General features: G+C 43.9%; 1 protein-coding gene across 16 annotated transcripts in view; it reads left to right on the top strand.

Annotated features, from left to right (window-relative positions):
• Nucleotides 1-20,501, top strand: part of MYO9A (myosin IXA) — a 194,910-nt gene that overhangs the window by 19,189 nt on the left and 155,220 nt on the right. Inside the window, exon 1 of one of the 16 annotated variants that reach the window (XM_084532491.1) lies at nucleotides 16,537-16,629. The exons of the other annotated variants lie outside the window; for them this stretch is intronic. The gene's annotated coding sequence lies outside the window, so the exon portion shown is untranslated. Of the gene's footprint in view, nucleotides 1-16,536; nucleotides 16,630-20,501 lie in introns of those variants that run through there. 16 annotated transcript variants of the gene reach the window in all.

The following is a 20,501-nucleotide window of genomic DNA, read 5'->3' as shown; positions in this document are numbered from 1 at the left end:
CCATCGAAGAGCAGAGCTGGTTTTCCTCTTTATTTCTTGTTTTTGTAGAGTTCATATTTAGGGTTTGAGCTCAATTTCCAGGCTTAGTATGTCAGCTAAAAAATTTCATTACTAGGAAGGGAATTTTTCTTTTTCCTGAAGGTACAGGTAGAGATGCGCTCTGCTTGGAGCTATGATGCCAGCTGAGTATCCTGCCCTCCTCTCTCTCATTATAGTTAAAACCAAGATTGCTGTAAGCCTTCAAAATGGCTTTTTTTTTTTTTTTTTTTTCATAAGCTTATTTATTCTGAGCAAGATGGCTCGGGAGCATGAGCAGTTCCACCTGGAGGAATTTGGGATGGTGTCACTGGCAGGGAAAAGACAGGCCTGGATCCAGGAGAGGATGTCAGTCTGCAGCTTGAAGGTTGTGCAGCAAAGATTTTGGAAGAAGGTTTGTTTTGGAATTTAGGGCTGCCTTGTGGAAAGCATGGGGCTTTTGGGGAATATATTGCCAGTTACTTACTTGATACAAGCACCTTCTCATTATGGGGCCTACTTCAGTTCTTAGAGATTTTTTTAACTGAACTGTACTCTTAATGTTTTGAGGGATTCTTTGATGTTTTACAGTATTATATGGTATTTGTAAACTGTTTTTTACTTACTACGTAGCCTGTGTGCCCCAGTTACAACCCAGCATCTCTTAGAGAAGAAAAGCTGGTACCTGCTGCGAACAGCTTCATCACACCCACAGGGCAGCGTAACAGCATGCAAAGGCTCCGGGTAGGTGTGGGCACAGCCCTAACTGGGGGATTTCTTTTCTGTAGGTGTCACGCAAAGAAGGGAAATGCTGGAGAGAAAGTGAGAAGGATGTGTAAATACTTAGAGGCTGCTTCTCTCAAATGCGCAAGGGAAGGCTCTTGGAAAACCATGAAAGTGGCTGTTGTCTTTTTCTTAATGGGTTGGAAATGGAGATTGGCATCCTGAGCTGGCACAGGAGCCAGCCTCTCGATAGGGATCTTAAGTTACACACAAGGTAGAGCCTTAAAGGTGCAGATAAAAATGTAAAATGAATTCAGTAAGAATGCATTAGGGTGCAAGAAAAGAGTGGTGTGGTCATAGAGAAAAAATAAATTATTTTTGCAGCAACTTTCTGTTAGGTTGAGACAGGGTTAGAGGGAAGCTGCTCTGCCAGCTGAGGTTAGTGCCTGTGATGAGAGTTTTACAAGTGTGGATGAAAGTGAAAAATCTTCATCTTCACTTTTTTTTTTTTTGTGCTAAGGGAAAAGGACAAAAACAGATAGATGTGCTTTTAAATACTGGCATCGTGAAGTGGTATCAGAGCTCCAAAACCTGGTCTGTGCCATTCTTACTTAATAGTGAGACCTTTTTTTCCTGTCTCTATTAGATTAGCCCCCTCAGTTTTTATTTTGAAAGCGACATTTTAATGGTGGGATTGTTCTGGTCTCTCTTCTGCTGCCACATTGCACACACATTTCTTTCCTTCGCCCACATCTTAATTGTTTCCTCTGTGTGACAAAGTCCACAGGCCAGAGCTGCTTGGGAGGGGTGTGTTTTTTTTTTATCACTTACTTACCCTGCATCTGACATTGGGCAATCCCTGGAGTTTTCTAAGTATTATAGCAGCCTTCCAGGTATATTTAAGCACTTTTTCATCCTTTTTTTCCAGATGGTGTTTGTGCGTCTGTCTGTGCGTTCCCTTCTCTGTTTGTGTGCTATGTTTTGGGACAATCAGGGCATTTTACATCCAACTCTTCTGCGAAGTCATCAAAGCTTCAGGTTTTATTTAGGCTTGTTTCCTGCAGAGAGCAACACGCGATTGGCAGCGACAGCACCAAGTTTCTTTTCCACGTGCCTCTAATCTGTCAGCACAACTGTTGAGAAGTGTTTGAACAAGTGGGATTTCACTGCATGGCAGGTCTTAAACTGCATTATTTTTACACTGTTAGTACAGAATACAGGATAAGCTTTGGGGTATTTGAAAGTCTGCAGTGGTTGAAGCATGTGCTTTCCTGGGAGCAGAGTCAAGTGAAGGACTGGAGATGTGAATTATTCCTGTGGCTTAACCTGTGGTTCTGCTGCCAGTCAGTTTTTCAAGTATTCATTTAGGTGAGAGCATTTAACAGCAATGTATTAGGATTTGTGAGATGCTCAGGGTAGCTGACAACCAAGATAGCTCTACTTCTGTCTCTAACTGAGATTTTTGCATGGTCCCCTTTAGAAAGGAATACTTTAAAACTGTACCCAAGCCTGCAAAGTGGCTTTCAGTAGGTATGTGCGCTGAAGAAGATAATTCTCACTACTTTGCTAGGTCTGTGTTAATGATTTGAATAAATGAGGGTCTTACTTAATTTTGCATGACTCTAGGTTTTTGTTCAGGCTCATCACTATGATTGATAGACTTTTTTTCCTCCCACAATATGCTCAGCCCAGTCGAAATGCTATAACCAGCTTTAGTTTTCTCCGTTTCCTATGATTCTGAGTTAACCCTCTTTTCAGGAAATTAGTGGCTTCCTGTAGACTATTTGTAGTTGCTGCTGGCCGAGAAGAGTGAGGTGATGTCTATGCAATGAAATATGATAAAGTGTTTGGGAGGATTAGCTCTTTCCTTTTCTAGGATTAGCATGATACAGCCGGGCACGATAGCGGTCTGAGAAGGATGCCGCGTGTGATTTCTGCTCTCGTTGGAGTGCAGCTGCCTGCGGCCGGAGGAGGAGCAGGGCTCTCCGTACCCTCCGGCTGATCGCCTTCCTCCTCGCACTGCTGCAGCTTGCTTTTGGATTCTGAGGATGAGCCAAAACTAAGAGTTTTTGTTCCGTTGTTTTATTGGCTTCTTTAATTAGTTTGGAGGTACCGGGGTGTTGGTGTTTTTTTTTTTTTTGTGGTGTAGGAAAACAAAGCCAAAACAAAACCTGCTGAGAATTACTCTTGCTTAGGGAACTGTCAGCGGAGACAGAGAGACTGTGGTGCAGCAGATTCTTGGCTGCTGCAGAGTCCCCGTTGGTGCCACTTCTCACCCTGGGAACTCGTGCTGAGGCTTCTCCTTCCTGCTCTGCGTTCAGCCGCACGCTCTGGACAGGAAGCAGCGAAGGCTGAGCGAGTCTCAGGGCGCTCACGTTTAATACATTTGTGCAAGAATAGGAGAGTTGGGATTAAGGGCAGGCTGCAGCTTCGTCTCGGAGGGAAAATGCCTGTTTTCAGTGCTTTGCCAAAAGCAGAAGACTTCTAAGACTGTGGCGTTGAGGCTTGACCTACTTGTAGCTGCTTGGACATCTGTGCGAGGAGGTGAGGATGAAACAAAGCATTGTAGCTTCTTAATAGCAGAAACATGACACACGAATAACGTGCGTGGCTTGGCAGCGTTTCAGAGGAAGTCTGAGTAGACATGTCTTACCGGAGGCACAGGAATCACTGGGGGTGGCATTCAGGTTGTTCCTAGTGGTTGGACTGTCCGCCCTGTTCTGCTGTGCCCTTTTCCTGCTCTTTGGAGGCATTGTTGAGGGGAAAATTCACAGTAGTGGCACTCACGCTTATCTTATTTACCGTTGTTCAAAGAATATCTGATGCTATTGTCTGCTCCTTCATACGTGAAATCTAATCTCTGCTTCAATTAGCCTTGGTAATAAGGCTCCTGCTTGATAAGCGAGTAGACAAATATTAGCGCATTACCACCAAAGTCTTTATCCTTTGCCGAGATACAGTGGTTGAGCTTGAACACAGGTTATTTATGCACAGAGAACAAACTTATCTGGGTTCCCGAATTACCCCTCTTGCAAAGTGAGCATTCCTGCCCCTGAACAAAGCCGGATTCGGCTAGATGGATGCTTCCAGCCCCTTCCCTGTCACACAAGTAAAATATTTTTCCCACTTTTCCACGTGTGCAATATTTCTGGTGCTGCCTACGGCGTGCACGCAGAAAAATGCATAAAGAATCCAGTGTTTGTGGGCAGCTCTGCACCAGGCTGGGCTTTCCAGCAACGCATCTGAAATATGTGCAGCTCGTTCACGCGGCGCCTCCGCAGCCCAGTGACCTGGTGAGGAGGAGGATGGCGGGGGCCAGCAGCAGATTGTTGCCGTTGCAAATAAAACCACTCGTCTGCCCCACAGCCCTGTCCCGAGCCCAGATGTCCCAGAGATTGGGCAGTGGGAGCAGAGCAAGTGATTGAGCTGTGCAGAGCCTCGAAGCTTCAAGGAGATAGCACCAGAGCGCTGCTGGTGGCAATGGGGATCTCTGGATGTTCTTTAGTAAGGGGAAGAGGGAGAGAAAATTGCTTCCAGAGGTGATCCTGCAGCTGATGGGAGAGATCTACTGAGGGAGCATGTGGATGGAAGTGGCAGGTGTCACGGACAGATGAGGTTTCTTGTTCTTATGCAAAATTCATGTCCAGGCTTTATGGTGCAGGGTGATCTTTTCTAAAATAACACTGAGACAGCCCTTGGAAGGCTCCCCCCCTTTGCAAAACAACCCAACCCACTAAATGGTGTTTGCTTGTGTTTTTTTTTTTTTTTTTTTAACATATTTCTTTGTAAAAATAGCTAACCTTTTCCATTTTATATTCTCCTCATTCCTGCTATAAATGTCCTAGTGCCATCATTTGGTGCCTTTAACATCTAACTCAATCGTTCTTTCCACTGGTTGGGAAAGCACTGCCGGTGCTTCAGTTTGCTCTGGCTGTGTTGCAGCACAAAGGAGCCTCCGTGACCTCCAGGAGGTGAGGGAGTACTGAAGTTGATACTGCAGACCCCATGGTCGGTGAAATCACTAACCAGCTCAGCATACTGGAGACGGTTGCATGATATACAAAGCTGTCATCATCAATTCAGGTAATTTGAGAGGAAGCACTTCAAAATTCCTTTTGTGTGCATCAACAATTCCGTGTTAATTTTGAAAGCTTCTTTGCATCAAGGTCTTTGCTTGGTTTTCCTCTCACTTGTGCTCCTGAGGATGTTTGCCCACAGAACTGGTAGGGTTGCAGCTGCCTAACATCTTCTTGTTGCTCTCGGGTGAGTTGTCTTCTGCTTGTGTCGTCCACCTTAAAATTAAATTGATAGAGGAGTTGGAAACTGCCTTCTTTGTGCACTTGGGGCAGGAAGAAGAAAGGCAAGCTGATGCATGCTTTCCTTCGGAAATTTCCCTGGATCTGTCTGGTTGCTCTGTAGGCACCGGGAGAAGCCTCTCTCAGACAAACTGGGTGTCTGGTGGTGGGTGTGATGGGCCTTCCCCTGGCTTGTTGGAGGGAGCCAGCCCTCCTCCACCTGGTGTCCCACTGAGGACACTTTCAGCCAGGTGTTTGTACTCTTAGTGCATGAAATATTTTAAAAAATAAAACTTGACATCTCCTTAAAGCTCAGCTTGGGAATACCTAGAGACCTTCCCAGCCTCCAGCCTCTAATGACTGGTTCCCCGGTGAGCCCACTAGTTTTGTGTTCCCCATTTCGGAAAGCAATGGTCTCATGAGAGTGGGAATGAGAGTGGTGGAGGATGTCACCTCCTCTGCAGGAACGTGCTGTGCCTGTGGATGTCCTTGGCTTCTTCCAGTGCCTCTCATCTACTTCAGTGCGAAAGCAGCTGGTCTAACTTTTCCAAGTGAAGATTGACACGTTTTTCCCCCAAACACACCAAGAAACAAACAAAGCCTGGCAAACCAGTAAGGGTCGACCTGAAAGGAGATGTCATCCATTAAATACTTGCATGGAGGGCTGCGACTAGGATCTGCTGGGGTCCAGATTATTCAGCAGGACTGTAAAAATAAATTAAAAGCATATTTTTCATGAGTGCTTGTCGAAGAAGCCTTTTTGATTTATGTTCCTGGATCTTTTACATGTATGCATCTGAGATGAAAACCAGCATGGCTAAATGATGAGGTTCAGGTTGATATGAGCCAAACAGATGCACTTCAGAAAAAAATGAAACTTCAATCTTAAATTTACTTAGCTCATTTCCTAGTGTCATTACATTATCCTGATGATGAATGTTCTTCAGTTGTGTGATCCTACACTGAATATATTTTTAAACATTTCTTCACGCTTCCTTCTGTTGATCTCATCACATAGCAAAGTTAATAGATTTAAGGCAGTTTCATTTCCATACCATATGTTCTCTAAGACATTTTGGACGGATAATGATAATGCTTATACATTTTATTTTATCACACGATACCAGAATGTACTCTGTTTTTCAGGTAACAGAGGTAGGAGGTCTTCAGAGAAGCTATGAGTGAGATGCTTTGTTTTTTCCCCTGAGTGGTACTGTCTCCCATTCTCTTTCAGAGCAGTCAGGAAGGATGGCACTTGGGATGCGAGGACTTCTTTAACCCACTAGCCCATCAATGTGACCTTGATGAATGACTTCTAAACCTTAATTTATGTAACGTTGATTATTGCAAAAGGAGGAGTTCATGCAGCAGCTGTAAGTGTCACAGTGCGTTTAAAGGTCCAGGACCATAGCAAGGAGAGGGAAAAGCAGCATTCCCTGTGGTACTGGATTTCCTTCGGCTCAGGCTGGAAAAAGGGGCTTTGCTTCAGATTTAATGGAGAAGAGTGTTTGGGGCTGCACGCTACATTGTTTGTAAAAGATTCCAGGAATGGCTTTTTAAATTGCCATAGTTAACTGTAAACGTAAATCACAAAATTGAATTGTGTACTCTGGGAAAGCACGATCTCATTTGGGAAGGATGTGATTTCTCCTATCTAAGAAACTGTGATCGGTGCCTGAAGAATAAGCTGAGCTGCAATTACAAGCTGCAGCTGATGCTTCACTAACACACCAAATTTTGCTAAATCACCTGAATAAGGTACTGAAGCTGACAATTTTAACATCATCTGGAGGGTACTAAATACTTTCTTTCTTTAAACATGTGCAGTAGTTTAAGTGGTTTTGTGCTAGAGGTGAATAAGTTGTTCTTAGACTCAAGAAGTTCATTTGTAAATTTGATTATTTGGTGACATAGGTTGGGAAACTTCATCACATGTACTTCATTAGTGCTTTTTTAGTTTTGTAGATAACAGTATCCTTAAATATAAATGCTAATCTTTGTGGTCTTAGTAGAGGAGAAATCTTGAAGCACTCTGAAAATATGTTTGCTAATAATTAGTGTTAGAAAATAAATTTGAAATTGTCTAATTAAAGAAAATAGTGTTCTGTTACTGAGAGTAACTTTACTCCATGAAATCCATTGACATATTTTAGGTTATTGAAGCTGAAACCTCTAATCAGAAGATAACAGGACTGTGACTGGGATCCAAGTGTTGTCCCCTGCTTTTCTGGTTCTTAGAGGATGGTCAGATAGTTTTTGTATTTTTTTAGGGAGAAAAGCATTTTGTGTTGCTTTGCTGGCTGTGTTTGGGTGAATTAACTATCATTGTCCAAGAGGCTGAAAGATGTTCCTAACAGAAACTGGGTTTGATGTTACCAAAGGCGATGAGGGGGACTTTGAAAAAGGGACATGAAATTGGTTAGGAGTGTAAAACTGCAAAATTCCTTTAGTAGTAGTGGTTTGGAAGATGGAGATGTAGGTGGTGCTTCCCTGTCAAAAACCTGAGACCTTGGGATGAGTTTTGATGAGGGGGATCTGCAAAACAGCAGCTTATGGAGTAGAAGGATGAATAAGGCAATAAAATTTTCAGTAATTTTACGTATCTGAAGGAGCAGTTGGCAAAGTAGTGGGAGAAATGGGCAAATGTAGCAGAAGCTGAAAGGACAAGGACAATAAAATGTCCCAGAGTCTGAGACCTGGGAGTGTTGTCAGCTTCGTGCAGCTTACTAGTATTTTATTGCTGTCTAAGCTCTTTAAATCCTTATTTCTGGTCTCGCATTTCATTCCATCACAACAAAAGCCGACCTCAGTTTCAGACAACCATGTTTAAAAATAGGCAACAAAAAGCCCTCTGCCTTCATTCTTTTAAAAACTTGTGGTCTGTCAAACCTGATTACCCTTTAAAAGTTAGGGTTAATGATGCTGCTTTTAGTCAAACTGAAGATGAGTTTCACTGCAGGCTTGATTGGAAAGGATCAAGGAGAGCGGAAAATCGATGAGACTCGAGTCAGAGGCTGTTTCTGCTGAAGTCAATTAGAATAACCAAGAACACAACAAATGGTTTTCCGTGCATGTGGCAGATGCCAAATACTAACAGCTAAAAACCACTGATGCCCTTAAATGGGTGTGAAACTTCTGATATTAGTTTCTGCCTGCGACTGAGGTATTGGTAACAACAATAATAAGCTGCTTAAAATGCTTTTTCTCTAGAAAGTGACTTTTGGGCCGAGTCCAAGCATGGAAAACTTCATCAGTTTGGTCAGGTAAAATCAAGGCTGCATTGTGAGTGGGAAATGCCCGACTGCTGCTGCCTGACCTCAGCCTCCTGCAGCTCCTGAGCCCTCCGAAATGGCAAGAGCAGCGTGTATCGCCTTTCAGAAAAGTCAGCGAAATCTCAGATTTCTGATCTGAATCTTGGGCTGTGATTCCTGTGCATGCAGCAGAGGTGGAGGTGGTGTATCAGGGACAGCATTTTACGGAGGGGAGTGAAAAAGCTCTTTAAAGCTTATTGCCAATGAACAGATAGAAAGACAATATGAGAAGTTCTTCTTATCTTTCAAATAATACAGCCTGCGTGTAAAGCGGTGATGGTGAAGAAATAGCGAGATCTATTTCAGTCCTCTGAACAATGCGAGTTAATTAGTGGCAACTTGGCTTTCACTTGTCCATTTTCTGCCAGTGCATTTACGGTAACAGAAAATGGATGCCTCTTGATATTCCTGTCGCGTTTTATTGATGCGATGAACTACGATGAGTCCTAAAAACCTTGCTGTGAGATCAGCCAGCGCGCCTCACGATTTCCTTGCTGAGAGCATTTCCAAATCTGCAGGAGGAGCGACAACACACCTGTACTCGCTTCCAACACACGTTTGGAGGGTCCGTGAGGGCAGCAGCTTGTCTTGGGAGCTGGCTGTGCATCTGGCAAGCGCTGTGTCTCTGCGTGTATGATGAGAGCTGAGAGGCAGCATCTGCTCCATGCCTGACCCGTTACCGCCGTAGCAAAAGCCTGCAGGAGGAAGGCTGGCTTGTTGTGTGTTATGGCCCCGGGCAGCTGCCTGTTGTGGTGAGCGCTGCTGTCCTAATGTTTCTAATTCTGCCAGTGAAATGGAGCCCAAGTAATTGGGGGAGAAAAAAAAATGATAGGTTAAATCTTCTGATTTTTATTTTATTGCTGGGTCTCACCTCCATCCCTCCTCCCCGTTTCATAATGAACTTGCCTTGCCTCCAGCCAGAAAATTGAACTAATGTTGTTTACTTGTCTTTTTAAATACTTGTTATTGGATTTCACTGACCTCTTTCTCTGATGGAGAGTCCTGCTGGCTTCGTGCCAGCTGAATACTTTGGCGTAACCTGGAAGCGTTCGGTTAACATGGGTTATGTTAAATTCTCAGCACCCCCTCCTCTAACTTATGCTTGGAGCACGTGAAGCTTTTAGGTACTGCTGATGTAATTGGGTGGATGAGTATTGTGAAATTAATCTTGTGAGTATGGAAAATGTATCAAAAATATATGCAGTATGCACACACAAAGCTGAAAATGCTTCACCTAAAAATTTTACATGTTGAACGTGTGGACGTGTGGACGTTTGGTATCCCTGAGTTAGGGCAACGCTTTGAAAAACGTGGTCTGCTCATGGAAATGATCTTCTGTAGGGTTTGGATTGAATTTAGGTTCCCTTACAGGAACAGAGGTGGTCATTCCATGGACCTTGCTTCTTCATAGAGCCCTTCTCTTAGGAAATGTAGAGATAGAAGACAAGTTTGATAAATCATTTCAAACTTACGTAAGTCACCTGGTTGCTCTCTAATTTAGAAGTCCTAATAAGTGGAAAAATAAACATAAAGGAGCGTGCAATCAGTTGTTAATTCTGCATTTAACAAAAATGCAATAGTCGTTCTTACTGGTGGTTTCTCTATACTAGCAAAGAAAGCATCTCAAAGATACTGCTACTGTTCTTTCCAAAAAAAAAGAGATTAAAGACCCCTGTATCCTGCAGCTCTTTGAGGGATGTCTGTATCTCATCTTCCATGTCTGTGGCACTGATAGTTTTTGGCATTGGTGCATGGAAGGGGCTGAGATAGCTGTGGGATTTGTGGCGAAGAGGCCTCTGCTTCCCCTGTAAGGGGGAAAAGAGAAATCGGGAGAGACAGATTGCCTGTGATGGAAAGTAGGAGGGGAAAGGGAGGGCACAGGGCAGCTGAAGGAGCGAGCATTAAGGTGAAAACCAGAGAAATGCAAGAAGGCTCTGCATAGTTCAACAAAAGTGTTTCTAGTGGGCTCCTAACATGTTGGTAGAGATGGATGGTGAGGTTTTCTTAGGTGCCTGCCTGTGTGGGCTCCTCCGAGACGTTCAGACTGACTTCCCCTGGGAGTAACCCCATAAAAGCAACTGAAGGTAGCACTCACGGAATAATGAGAAGAATCACCTCTGAAACGTTCCAGACCAAAATACCCTCGGGGAGGCTTTAAGATTTATAGCAGATCTTAAAGAAAATGAATATGTGAGGTGGGAGATTTTTCTCATATTGCATTTGGCACCCCTCAAAGCAGCAGCGAGCAGTTTGGGGATAAATGTGATTATCCACCGCCTGCAATTAGGGCAAATGCCATTGCTGAAGCAGCTTTGGGAGCCGCTGGGTGGTAAATGCCTGAACAGATGTCGAAGAAGCACTTCTGCAGGCCTCGCTTAACAGCTCCTCTTCCTCCCCGAGATATTTCTGCTCAGGATGTGGAATCATCTTTGAGGTTGGGGTACTCTTCTGTTGCAATCTCGTCTAATTTCTCAAGGCACTGGGGGATGCTTGACCTTTAGCAGTGCCGGCTGCCTGAGCTGTGTGCTCCCTGCCTGTTTGTTTTAATGCTCCCTTTCTGAGGACGGACCGGGTCAGAATTTTGTGTTTCTGGCCATGTGAATTTGTTCTGTTACTTGAGGGGGTGAGGTGGGGGGGAAAGGCCTGTCTTCTGCTATGGCTTTTAGTATTGCTCTATTCTAATGAGAAATTGTGCCTGGAAAAAAGTGGGATGCTTACCTCCCACCTCCCTCGTGCCTTCTTATTCTGCGTGCAAAGTAGCCTTTCTGAGCACGGGGCTGCCTTGTGGAAGTTTCAGGCCGTCCGGCTGGGAGACAAAAAAGCAAATAGCTTGTGCTGGTTCCAGTTGAATATGCTCCCTTCAATTTGTGCTTACTGAAGCGTGGAAATCATTCCGCTGCCGATCTTGTGAATGTTGCTAGTTGTTGTTGCTTGATCTCCAGAGAAACCTCTCCAACCATCAGATGAGACAGGCTTGTTGTTTTCTGCAGTGAGGCTCAGGCTGTTACCTCAGTCAGCCGTATTGGACTGATTCTGTGATTTGATTTTATTTTTCCAGAACTTAGAATTGTACTTTTGAACTTTATTTACTCCAGATGGGTCCGGAGTTCAGGATGCATTCTTCCTTATCCTTCTCAGCAATGTACCATTAGCAAAAGGCGTATGAAGGCCAATGAAACCCAAAGGGCTTGTATAGTAAAATCTGTGCTTATGATGGCTGTGCGCTGTGTTGCGGCTGCTGCTCTAAATACTTGATCATTTTCATTGTAAAGAGCAGTAAAGATGATTTCTGGTGCGTTGCTTTCTCATTATGTGAGCCTTTTCTGCAGGCTTGGGGTTGTTGTGTTCATAAGGATGCTGCTGTCTGTTAAGAATCCACATTTCCCAAATGCAGAGAGCTTTGGCTTTTTTGTTTTGATTTAAGATCAGGAGGGAACGCACTTGGTATAATAGGTGTTTGTCGGCTTCTGATCATGAGGCTGACTTCTGTTTTCGTTTTCCCAACCAGCTTTCACTGTCTCTGGTGCACTTAGCTTGCCATGCCGCAATCCGAGCGAGTTAATCTGCTGTCTGACGGCATTACAGAAGATAGGGGCTTGGAGCAAGGCATCTTTCTCATGCATTAGTGTGTCAGATCCATTTTTCAAAACACAGCTTGACTTCCCCATCTCTCTTTGCTCTTTGTGCATGTACACAGACGAGCAGTGGAGATGAAAACTTTCTCAACTCGCCTTGTATATTAGAAGAATCACCAATTCCCCCAAATATTCCCTTCTTACAAGTTACCCAGTTGTTGCCTTCTCTATTAAAATTGTTGGCAGTGCTGCCAGGATGGCATCCAATTTGCTTCCGCCTTCCGAAGAAATGCACAGCTCGTTTCACATACACCATGAAAAATTAAAACAGCCACTGATTGCAGTTCCGTGTCCTCTCGTGGGAGCTGCCCTCTCGCTCCTGCAGCTGCAGAACCCAGAAACAAGCGGGGAAATTTAGGAAACACAAAACTCATGTAGGAAACCTTGCCCCTGTTGGGGCTTAGTGGGCAAAAAACTTGCTGCCATGCAGAGTCGAGTTGGAAGTGGTAATTGGGGTAACCTCAGCAAATGCTGAGTGGTATTTGGAACAAGCTATCCCTTCAGTTTTAAAGTAGTGATTGAAACGGTGGATTTGAAATATTTTTGCAAAAGGCAGGTGGTATACATTATTAAATACTTGCATGTCTCCCCCCTCCCTTTTTTTTTTTTTTTTAACTTCTCCTTTAGATATTAATGTTTTCCAAGAAATCAAAGCCTGTGTTGTCAGATATCTGATAATGACTATTTTTAGTGAAGCTGTCATCTATAATTCAAGGTATTTTCAGTTCTTCCTGGACTGCAATAAAGCTTTGTTTTCAGTTTCATGTCCCACTGCATTCAGAGTACTCATCTTCACGTTTAAAAGACACGCTGGTGTTGTGGCACTTAGCTGACAATTTAATTTTGAGTTTGATTATATTGTTTTGTGGTTAATTTAAATGCAACAACCTATTTGTGCCCTTGTAAATTATCATAATCTGTGGGATGAGTATTTTTTTATTTTTTTTTTACATACGGCCTTTACAGGAAAAAGACTTATTTTTTTCATAAACTAGTTGCTGGAAGCCTTGTTTAAAATATGATTCACCCTTCTTGTTTGTTTTTAAGGTAACCGAGCAGATCTGGCAGTACAGTTTTAATATTCCTTTTCCTCTCATGTCTGATAACGCGTTCAGAAATGTGCCAAGACTTTTTCTTTGCTGTTCTGGAGAGCATGGAGGCTGAAGTCGCTCCAGACCATGCATGGGCTCGCAGTATGTGGGTGATGGGATGGGGTACCTGCTGCTTAAGTGGAGCTTTTGCTCCTTTCTGCCTCCAGCAAGAGGCTCTGCACTGGTTTTGTAGGATGCTGTTGGAGTGTGCTCCATTTATCAGGTTGGAAGCTCCGCTGTGTCTGCAGTTTCTGACGTCCTCAGTCCTTCTCAGGCTTCCAGCTTTCAGCGATGGTGAGAAAGGGGAGGGAGAGAAACTGGCCTCTGCCTCGCCATGCCTTGTCTGATGTCCCTTTGCTTCAAGTGTGCTCTGCTTGGCTAAGAGATTCAGAACAAACAGCTTTCTGGTCAACTTCTAGGAGGGGAAAATAATCCGTGGCTTCTAATTTAGTAAGATGTGTTTTTTTTTTCCCATATAAACTAATTAAGTAGCTGTGAAGCTTATCGTGTTGGAAGGAACCCTGCTGACCCTCTGAAAACAATTGTTCCGGTTGAGGCAGATCTCTGCGAGCAACCAAAGCAGTTGAACTAACATGTGCTGCCTTGTACTAAAAAGAGCAATGGAACAAATGTTTCTCTTGCTTCTGTCCGTAGAGTTTTGATTGCTGAAACTCTTGGTTAAGGTTGGTCTTGGTAATGCGAAGAAACAGTGAATTGCAGGAGGAACCTGAAGGTGAAGGAGGAGAAGCTTGAAGGCTGCAGGATGAGTTAACTTGTCCAGAGCATGCCCGAAGGGGTGCTGTGAAATTCCTACCTGGAGAATGCACTTGCTAGGGGCTTCCCCATGGCTGGACACTACTGAATCCACCATGGAAAGGGAAACCTCGCTCCACAAGTGCCTTGGCTCGTAGCACCCCGTGCTTAGCACACGATGGTCCAGGATTATTATGTTCCTGAGTTCAAGTCCTCTATGGTACAGTGTTTAGAGGATCTGTACATTATTTTCCCCTTAGCTGATGGTGCTGTAGCTGCTGGCTTGTGGTGCACAAGGCTGTTTGGGCTGCTGAACTCTGAGATGGGCGCGTTAGGGTGACGCATGGTGTCGTCTCTCACTTAATGCAAACCTTAGTTCCAGCCAGGAGCAGCTGCTTTTTTTTTCTGGCGAGGCTGCAGTCATTGCTGCTGAGGGCTGGCTTTCATTTACTGCAGAGGAGATTATTCTCTTTTGGGAAATGATTTCATCGGCGGATTGAAAACGGGAAGGTGAAGCAAGCAGAAGTGGCAAACAGGAAGGCAAAACCCATACGCGCTTTGCAGCGAGGCGAGGGTTGCCTTCATTCATAACGTTATGGAAATGACATTTGAGGATTTGGAGGATTTTGAAAGACCCTGGGTGGATGGTGTCCAAGCCTTGCTGATTCGTATTTCCGAAGTGAGAGTTGCAACAAGAGAAACCACTGCTTGGAAATGACATTGCAAGAGAGTTCAAACTGAACTGTAGTGTCACTTAAGGGATAGGAGACAAATGGAACAGAAAAAGTTTTTGTTGGAGAATTGGCTATTTGAACTGCAGTTTGTTAAAAGGTATGTTGTACTTAAAATGTAGCTTTTTTTTTTTTTTTTTAAGTATTTGGCTTAAGGCCAGTGAGAGTTGGCTTTTATCATTCATTTTAATCTCGGAGTATGTATTTTCAGGATGTATCCTATCAGTAGGAGAGCTGGAAATGTCTTTCTGGCGGAAGAGGAAGCTCAGGTTTTTATGTATTGATGGGTCTCCGGGAATAGGTGGGTAATAACTTTTTGTGCAATGTAATAAAATTGACTTGGGAACACTGGAATATTATATTTGAATATGACAGATAGCCAAAAAGAGTTTTCAGTGAGAAGGTTGTAAAACCCTTCCTTTTCCCCTGTCGGTTGTATCTGTAGTCCTTGAGGAAGGAGAGACCAGCAGTTGTGAAGCTGCAGCTCCTCCCAGCACTGCTGCATGTGAATTTGACTTTGCAGCCTGATTGTGTAAACCTCTGCCAGATAACATCAGCGCTCCTGAAACCTTTGGGGAGAAAAAAAAACAACACCCTGAAATCATCATGAGATTATTTGACTCACTACTCAAAAATGGCGCGGTGACATTGCGTTACGCAAATCGCTGACTTCACTTAACTTCTGACATTTTCTAATGCAGCGATGCAGTGATGCCTGGGCACTAGTGTCATGCAGTCGTGTGAGATGTATTGCTTCTGCATAGGCAGGGATCAGCTTTGCCCAATTCCTGCTTCAGGCCTGTTTGTTCTGGACCAAGGGTGCTGCCTCCCCTGCTGAGGTTGCATCCTTCAGCACGCTTTCCAGGCAGCTGTAGCCATGTTTCTCCTAACACCAGTGCCTGCAGGGCTGGATTAGAAGGTGCAGGATACATTCGTTTCCCTGGGCTTTGCTCTTGAAGCTCGGTAGGATAGAAGTGTCTTGTCCTTAACACCTCTGTAATCCCTGATCTCTGAAATAGGTGTTCTCTCTTTTTGGGGCTGTTTTGGGGCTGGTGGGATGTCCTTAGTGGGAACTCCTGTGACACTTGGCAGTCTCTCTCTGCTCTACCACTCTGTATCCTTTATTTTCAGCAGGTTCACTGAGATTTTTATTGTAAACACTGGGTGTTTTTTTTTTCTTTTTTTTTTTTTTTTTTTTCAGGCTTGATACATGAAATTTTAGCTGCAAACAGAAATATAAGTAACTACAGTTGTGCTTCATGCACTGACTGGAAGATGCTATGTCCATTCAGAGTTTTTCAGCAAATATTTCTGGCATCTCTGATGGCTGCGTTGAAGGCACAGCATTGGCATGCCTCCTTTGATTTTATTCCTTATTTTTTCTTGGCTGCGCTTCTTTCTGGCCCCTGTGGTCCTGGATTATCACCCATCCATCACAGGCTGGGTTTTCTGGTTCTGAAGACCAGAGTCACTCTGTTTGCTCATTTGTGACCACAGTCTAATTTCTATTAGAAACACAAACCATAGTATTATGTAGGTAACATTATATGTGTAAGGTCCAACTTTCAGAAGCTAGGAAAGACGAAAGAAAAAGGAGTTTCTGCAGAAATGCTGATGGATGCTGAGTGATGACGCTGCTTCTAGCTGCTTTTATTAGGGTTTTTCCCCCTGCCTCCCCCCCCCAAAAAAAAAAAAAAGGCAATGTACGCCTCTGCTTCAGCTGCTGTGACTCAAGTTGGGATCTCAAGAAAGAGGAACAGCTGGGGCCGTCTGTGTTGGGTTTTGTTTGCACCGCTCCTTTTGCTTCCCAGCATCACGCAGAAAGCGTGTGACGGAAGAAGGGATGGAAGGCACTTCTCCCATTCAGTTGTCTGAATCATAAGACCACAGTTTGCCTTCCTGTAGTCCCTTTTTTCTGTTTTACAGCATGCCTTCTTCTGTGCCTACTGTAGCTTCTCCGGCGAGCGAGGCAGGAACCCTGCAGACAAGAGCTCCATTCACGGTGTGGCCGTGATTAATTCCTTGAACACTGATTCATTCTCTGCACAGAAGGTGCTTTGACCTTAAGGGGAAGAGTAAGTGATTGTGATATTATTCATGCCTTAATTCAGTTCCTCGTTTGTAACGGTCTCTAGGAGTGATTTGCTTTGCAACAGTTTTTTCCTGTGGGTTTTTTAGGTGTGTGTATCTAGATACCTTTCCTTTTCATTTTGTCTTGGAGAAAAGTTGGCTCTAATCTGACAGATTTCCACACGAGACATCAACAAGATGATTAATGGGTACTGGTGTCCTAGCCCTGCTTCCAGCTGCTAGGAGGGGAACTGTTGAGCAGTGTTTGTAGCTCTTGGAGCACAGGGGAACAGCAAAACCTCAATGCAGGGTAATTCCAGGTTCTGGAAGGGGGAATCATCTGCAGATTTACTCTGTGTATCCACGGGCCTCTTAAATAGGTGTCAGTCTCTTTCTTTAGGATGAAATCGACAAGATGCTGATGCCATTGCTGAAAGTGATGAATAAAAATATAAAAACACAGGAAAAAATAAGCCTGAGATGGCTTTTCTCAACTTTCAAGTCAATGAAAAAGCCAGCGAGCTTAGGAACAGCTCACAAAGTGTTTGCAACCTGTTTTAGGTTATATTTAGTGTGGGCAACTGCAAACCTTTGGGAAATATTTACATGGTTTTAGCTGAGTGTTCACAAATCCTTTCATATTCTGGGAATCTTCCTTGGGGCAGAGTGCACATCTCTGACCCCAAAGGCATGGCAGTGGTGGGTGACCCCTGCTTGTGGAAATACTTCCACCTTCTTCCCCCTACCAGAGGGATGGAGGTTGACACCTGCCAAATGCGGTTTCTCCTTTTCTCATGACAATAACAGCCAAAAAAAAAAACTTCTGGGGTTTACAAGTCTGCCTTGGATTGCAGGCTTCAAGAGAATTGTTTGGGTTTGCTGTGATGCAAGAGGTGAAGGGACACTGGGTTTGTTAGGTGTCCGTGGCAGTCATGTATCAGTTCTTGCTTGACACCTGACAGTCCAAATAAGCTACTCTGAAACTTATCTGAGAGACCTTTTCTCTGAATATGGAGAATCCTGGAGGGCTGAGTTCTTTGCTTTCCAAGTTTCTCATGCTTTCTGAAGAGCTTGATTTGACCTGTGATTTCAGACTGGCACAACAACGCTTACAAGTCTCACTTTTCCTGCATTTGTTTTAATTCCTTTGGTGGTTGTAACTCTTTCTGGGTGTAACTCTTCTTATGGAGGTCTTGCAGACAGCTTTACTGCAAGGCACCCCCCTTTGCTCCTCTTGTTGTCCCTGCACCAATACCTGGGCACAGAAATGCTAGTTTTAGGTAGCATGTGCACCATGAGGTTCTTAGAGAGTTTCACTGAAGTCATTGACTAAGCTACCATGGGATGTTTCTTTTCCATCACGGAAAGAAGAAAATCAGGGTGAGAGATGAAGAGAGGGACCATGAAAAGGAGAGGGTTAGCACTGTATAGGTTGCCAAATCAACGGGTTTGTAAAACTGCACACAATAACTGTGTTCAGGATGACTGAAACCATCAAGACTGTGTGTGACTGATGCACATTTTTGTTTGTAAATGAAGGGAGCTCTCTGCCCTTATTTTCCTCCTCCTTGTGCAAAGAGAAGGTTGGCATCTAGATGGGCTTTTCCTGCCTTTCTGGATGCTGTAGTTTTCTGGTGGCATTGTCACAGTCGTTTTGGTCTGGTAACAGCTCTGTGGCAGGGGTTGCTCTGCCTGTGTTTCAGGCAGGCGGCGGCCCTGGGCCATTTGCTGCTGCCTAAGAAAACTTCAGAGAGCTCTCAGGCCAGTGCGTTCAGGTTAAATGGTGAAGTATGTTTAAATTGGCTGTTTCGGATTTTTAAGTTATCTATTTCAGGAATTTCGGCGGCACGCGGTATGCGTTTTGACGTACCAGCGGAGGGGTGAACCCAGTCTGTCTTGAGCAACCCGGGCCATTGCAGTCGTCTGAGGATTAGGAAGGGGGAGAAAGTTTTGCTATTTTTGTAGTCACTCGTCTGGGTTATGTGATGCTACAATACAGCAAAGTGAACTTTGCTTCCAGAGTTGCTCTTTCAGCAGTCTCAAAACTGACACTACCTTTTTTTTTTTTTTCTCATTCAGTATTTGGCAAACCCTGGCCATGATTTCAAGCTATAGCTGTCTCAAATTATTTATGGCGGGTACTGATGCTTCCCCTAGACAGTTTATTTTGGCTTTTTGCTGCATGTTTCTTACACTGTCCCTGAAAAGGGAAATACTGAGGTTTGTCTTTCTGAGCAGAAAAGCAGGAAACAGCACAACCAAAAGCTTCCATTCATGCACTTTGTGGTAAACACTTTACCACAGAGGCCCCAGACCCCTTTTCTCCCTGCTTTTTACCTATCTGTCACCATAAAATTTGCAGTGTTTCCTTGTGTCTGCTCATAGACAGCGAGCAGTGTGCTCTGGAGCATCCTGCTCACAGTGTACTGCCCTGGCTTGGTTTGTTACAGTGTCTTTGTCCCTGTTGGTCTAAACACTGTTCCCTTCCTTCCGAAGGTAATCGAACCATTGCAGTTCGTTTGATATCTCTTAAGAGAATAACACTTGCTTGAAAATGCATCTCCCAATACAAAAGCACTCCCTATATACAGTCATATATGTTTCCTTTAAGACAGTGCGTTTACTACCAGTGTTAAAGTACCATAAGCTATGGTCAACTAGTGAAAGATTGCCTATAGTGTGGATTTATACACCACATGCAAGATCGGTGTATGCACAAAGCCTAGTTGACCACCAGAATTTTAGTATACTTTTCCTGTCAACCTGTTCAGCATGTCATCAGATCTTTGTTCAGATTTTTATATGGGATTCTGTGTTTTAGGACCTGCTTTGTTAGGTGGGAGGGCATAAGGCTTAGTTTGCAGCCTTGCATTTGTGCACAGGTCGTGCTTTTTATGTTGCAAGTAGATTTATGTTGCAGCAAAGTGAGCAAAATCAGTGTGCAGGGTCAATTTGAGTAAGTCTTCATTCAAATACAGAAAATGTAAACAAATACAGAAAATATTAAGATGAAAGCATATCGGTTAAAATGCCATAAATTTCCAAACCCTTCCTTTCACAGCAATGCTTAATCTGAACGTTTTGGCTTTTGCATTTTTTTGTTGTGCATCCTCCAGCTGTCAGTCTCTGCAGCATCAGCATCCTTCATCCTTGCCAAAGCCAGTTCTGCGATAATGAAGCAGTTGAAAGACAGCTCAGTGGTGAAGTCAGGTATTCCTAAAATCTGCCACTGATTGGGTCTGGAGACAGGCATCCTGTTTTAGTAAGATAATAGCTTTTTGTAAGTGGCCTGCCTATTAGATGTGTCGTAATCTTTGATGCACTCTCGTGTAAGTGCAAATGCACAGCAACACTGGATGTCTGTAATTAAAGCAGTGCGTAGGGCAGGTGGTCAGGGATTGCAGAGCGCCTCTTCTTGGTTGTACTTACCATGACCATATTTAAAGTATTTGCATCTGAACACAAAAACAGTGTTTAGTTAGGAAAAAAAGCTGATTATGACAGTCTCCTAGAGCACCTTTCACAAAGACAGCCCCTCTCCCGATACCTGCTAATTACCATTTACTTGTGTTTCAGTGCAGTGTTTTCTCCGACATGGTTTTAAAACTTGCTGTCTGCTTGAGGCGCATTTGATGTTGAGCAGAGCCAGGCTTTTGCACCTCAGCGGTTGGGAGACCACAAGCAATTACCTTCGTTAACGTCTCTTTGACCTGACACAATACTCCAAGCCGCGTTTAACATCATTAAAGGCAAATCACATAGCCTGCCTCCTGGGATTTATAAGGCTCAAATTAACGCCTCTTCACTTTCGCACCTTGCCGAATTTCTGTGTGGTTGGTGGAAGCTCTTGGCGCTGGAGCAGCTCGGGGAGACTTGG

Source organism: Aythya ferina (assembly GCF_964211825.1).
Source record: "Aythya ferina genome assembly, chromosome: 11".
Lineage (NCBI taxonomy): Eukaryota > Metazoa > Chordata > Aves > Anseriformes > Anatidae > Aythya > Aythya ferina.
Note: the sequence above shows the minus strand (reverse complement) of the source record. Positions and strands in the feature narration are given on the sequence as shown.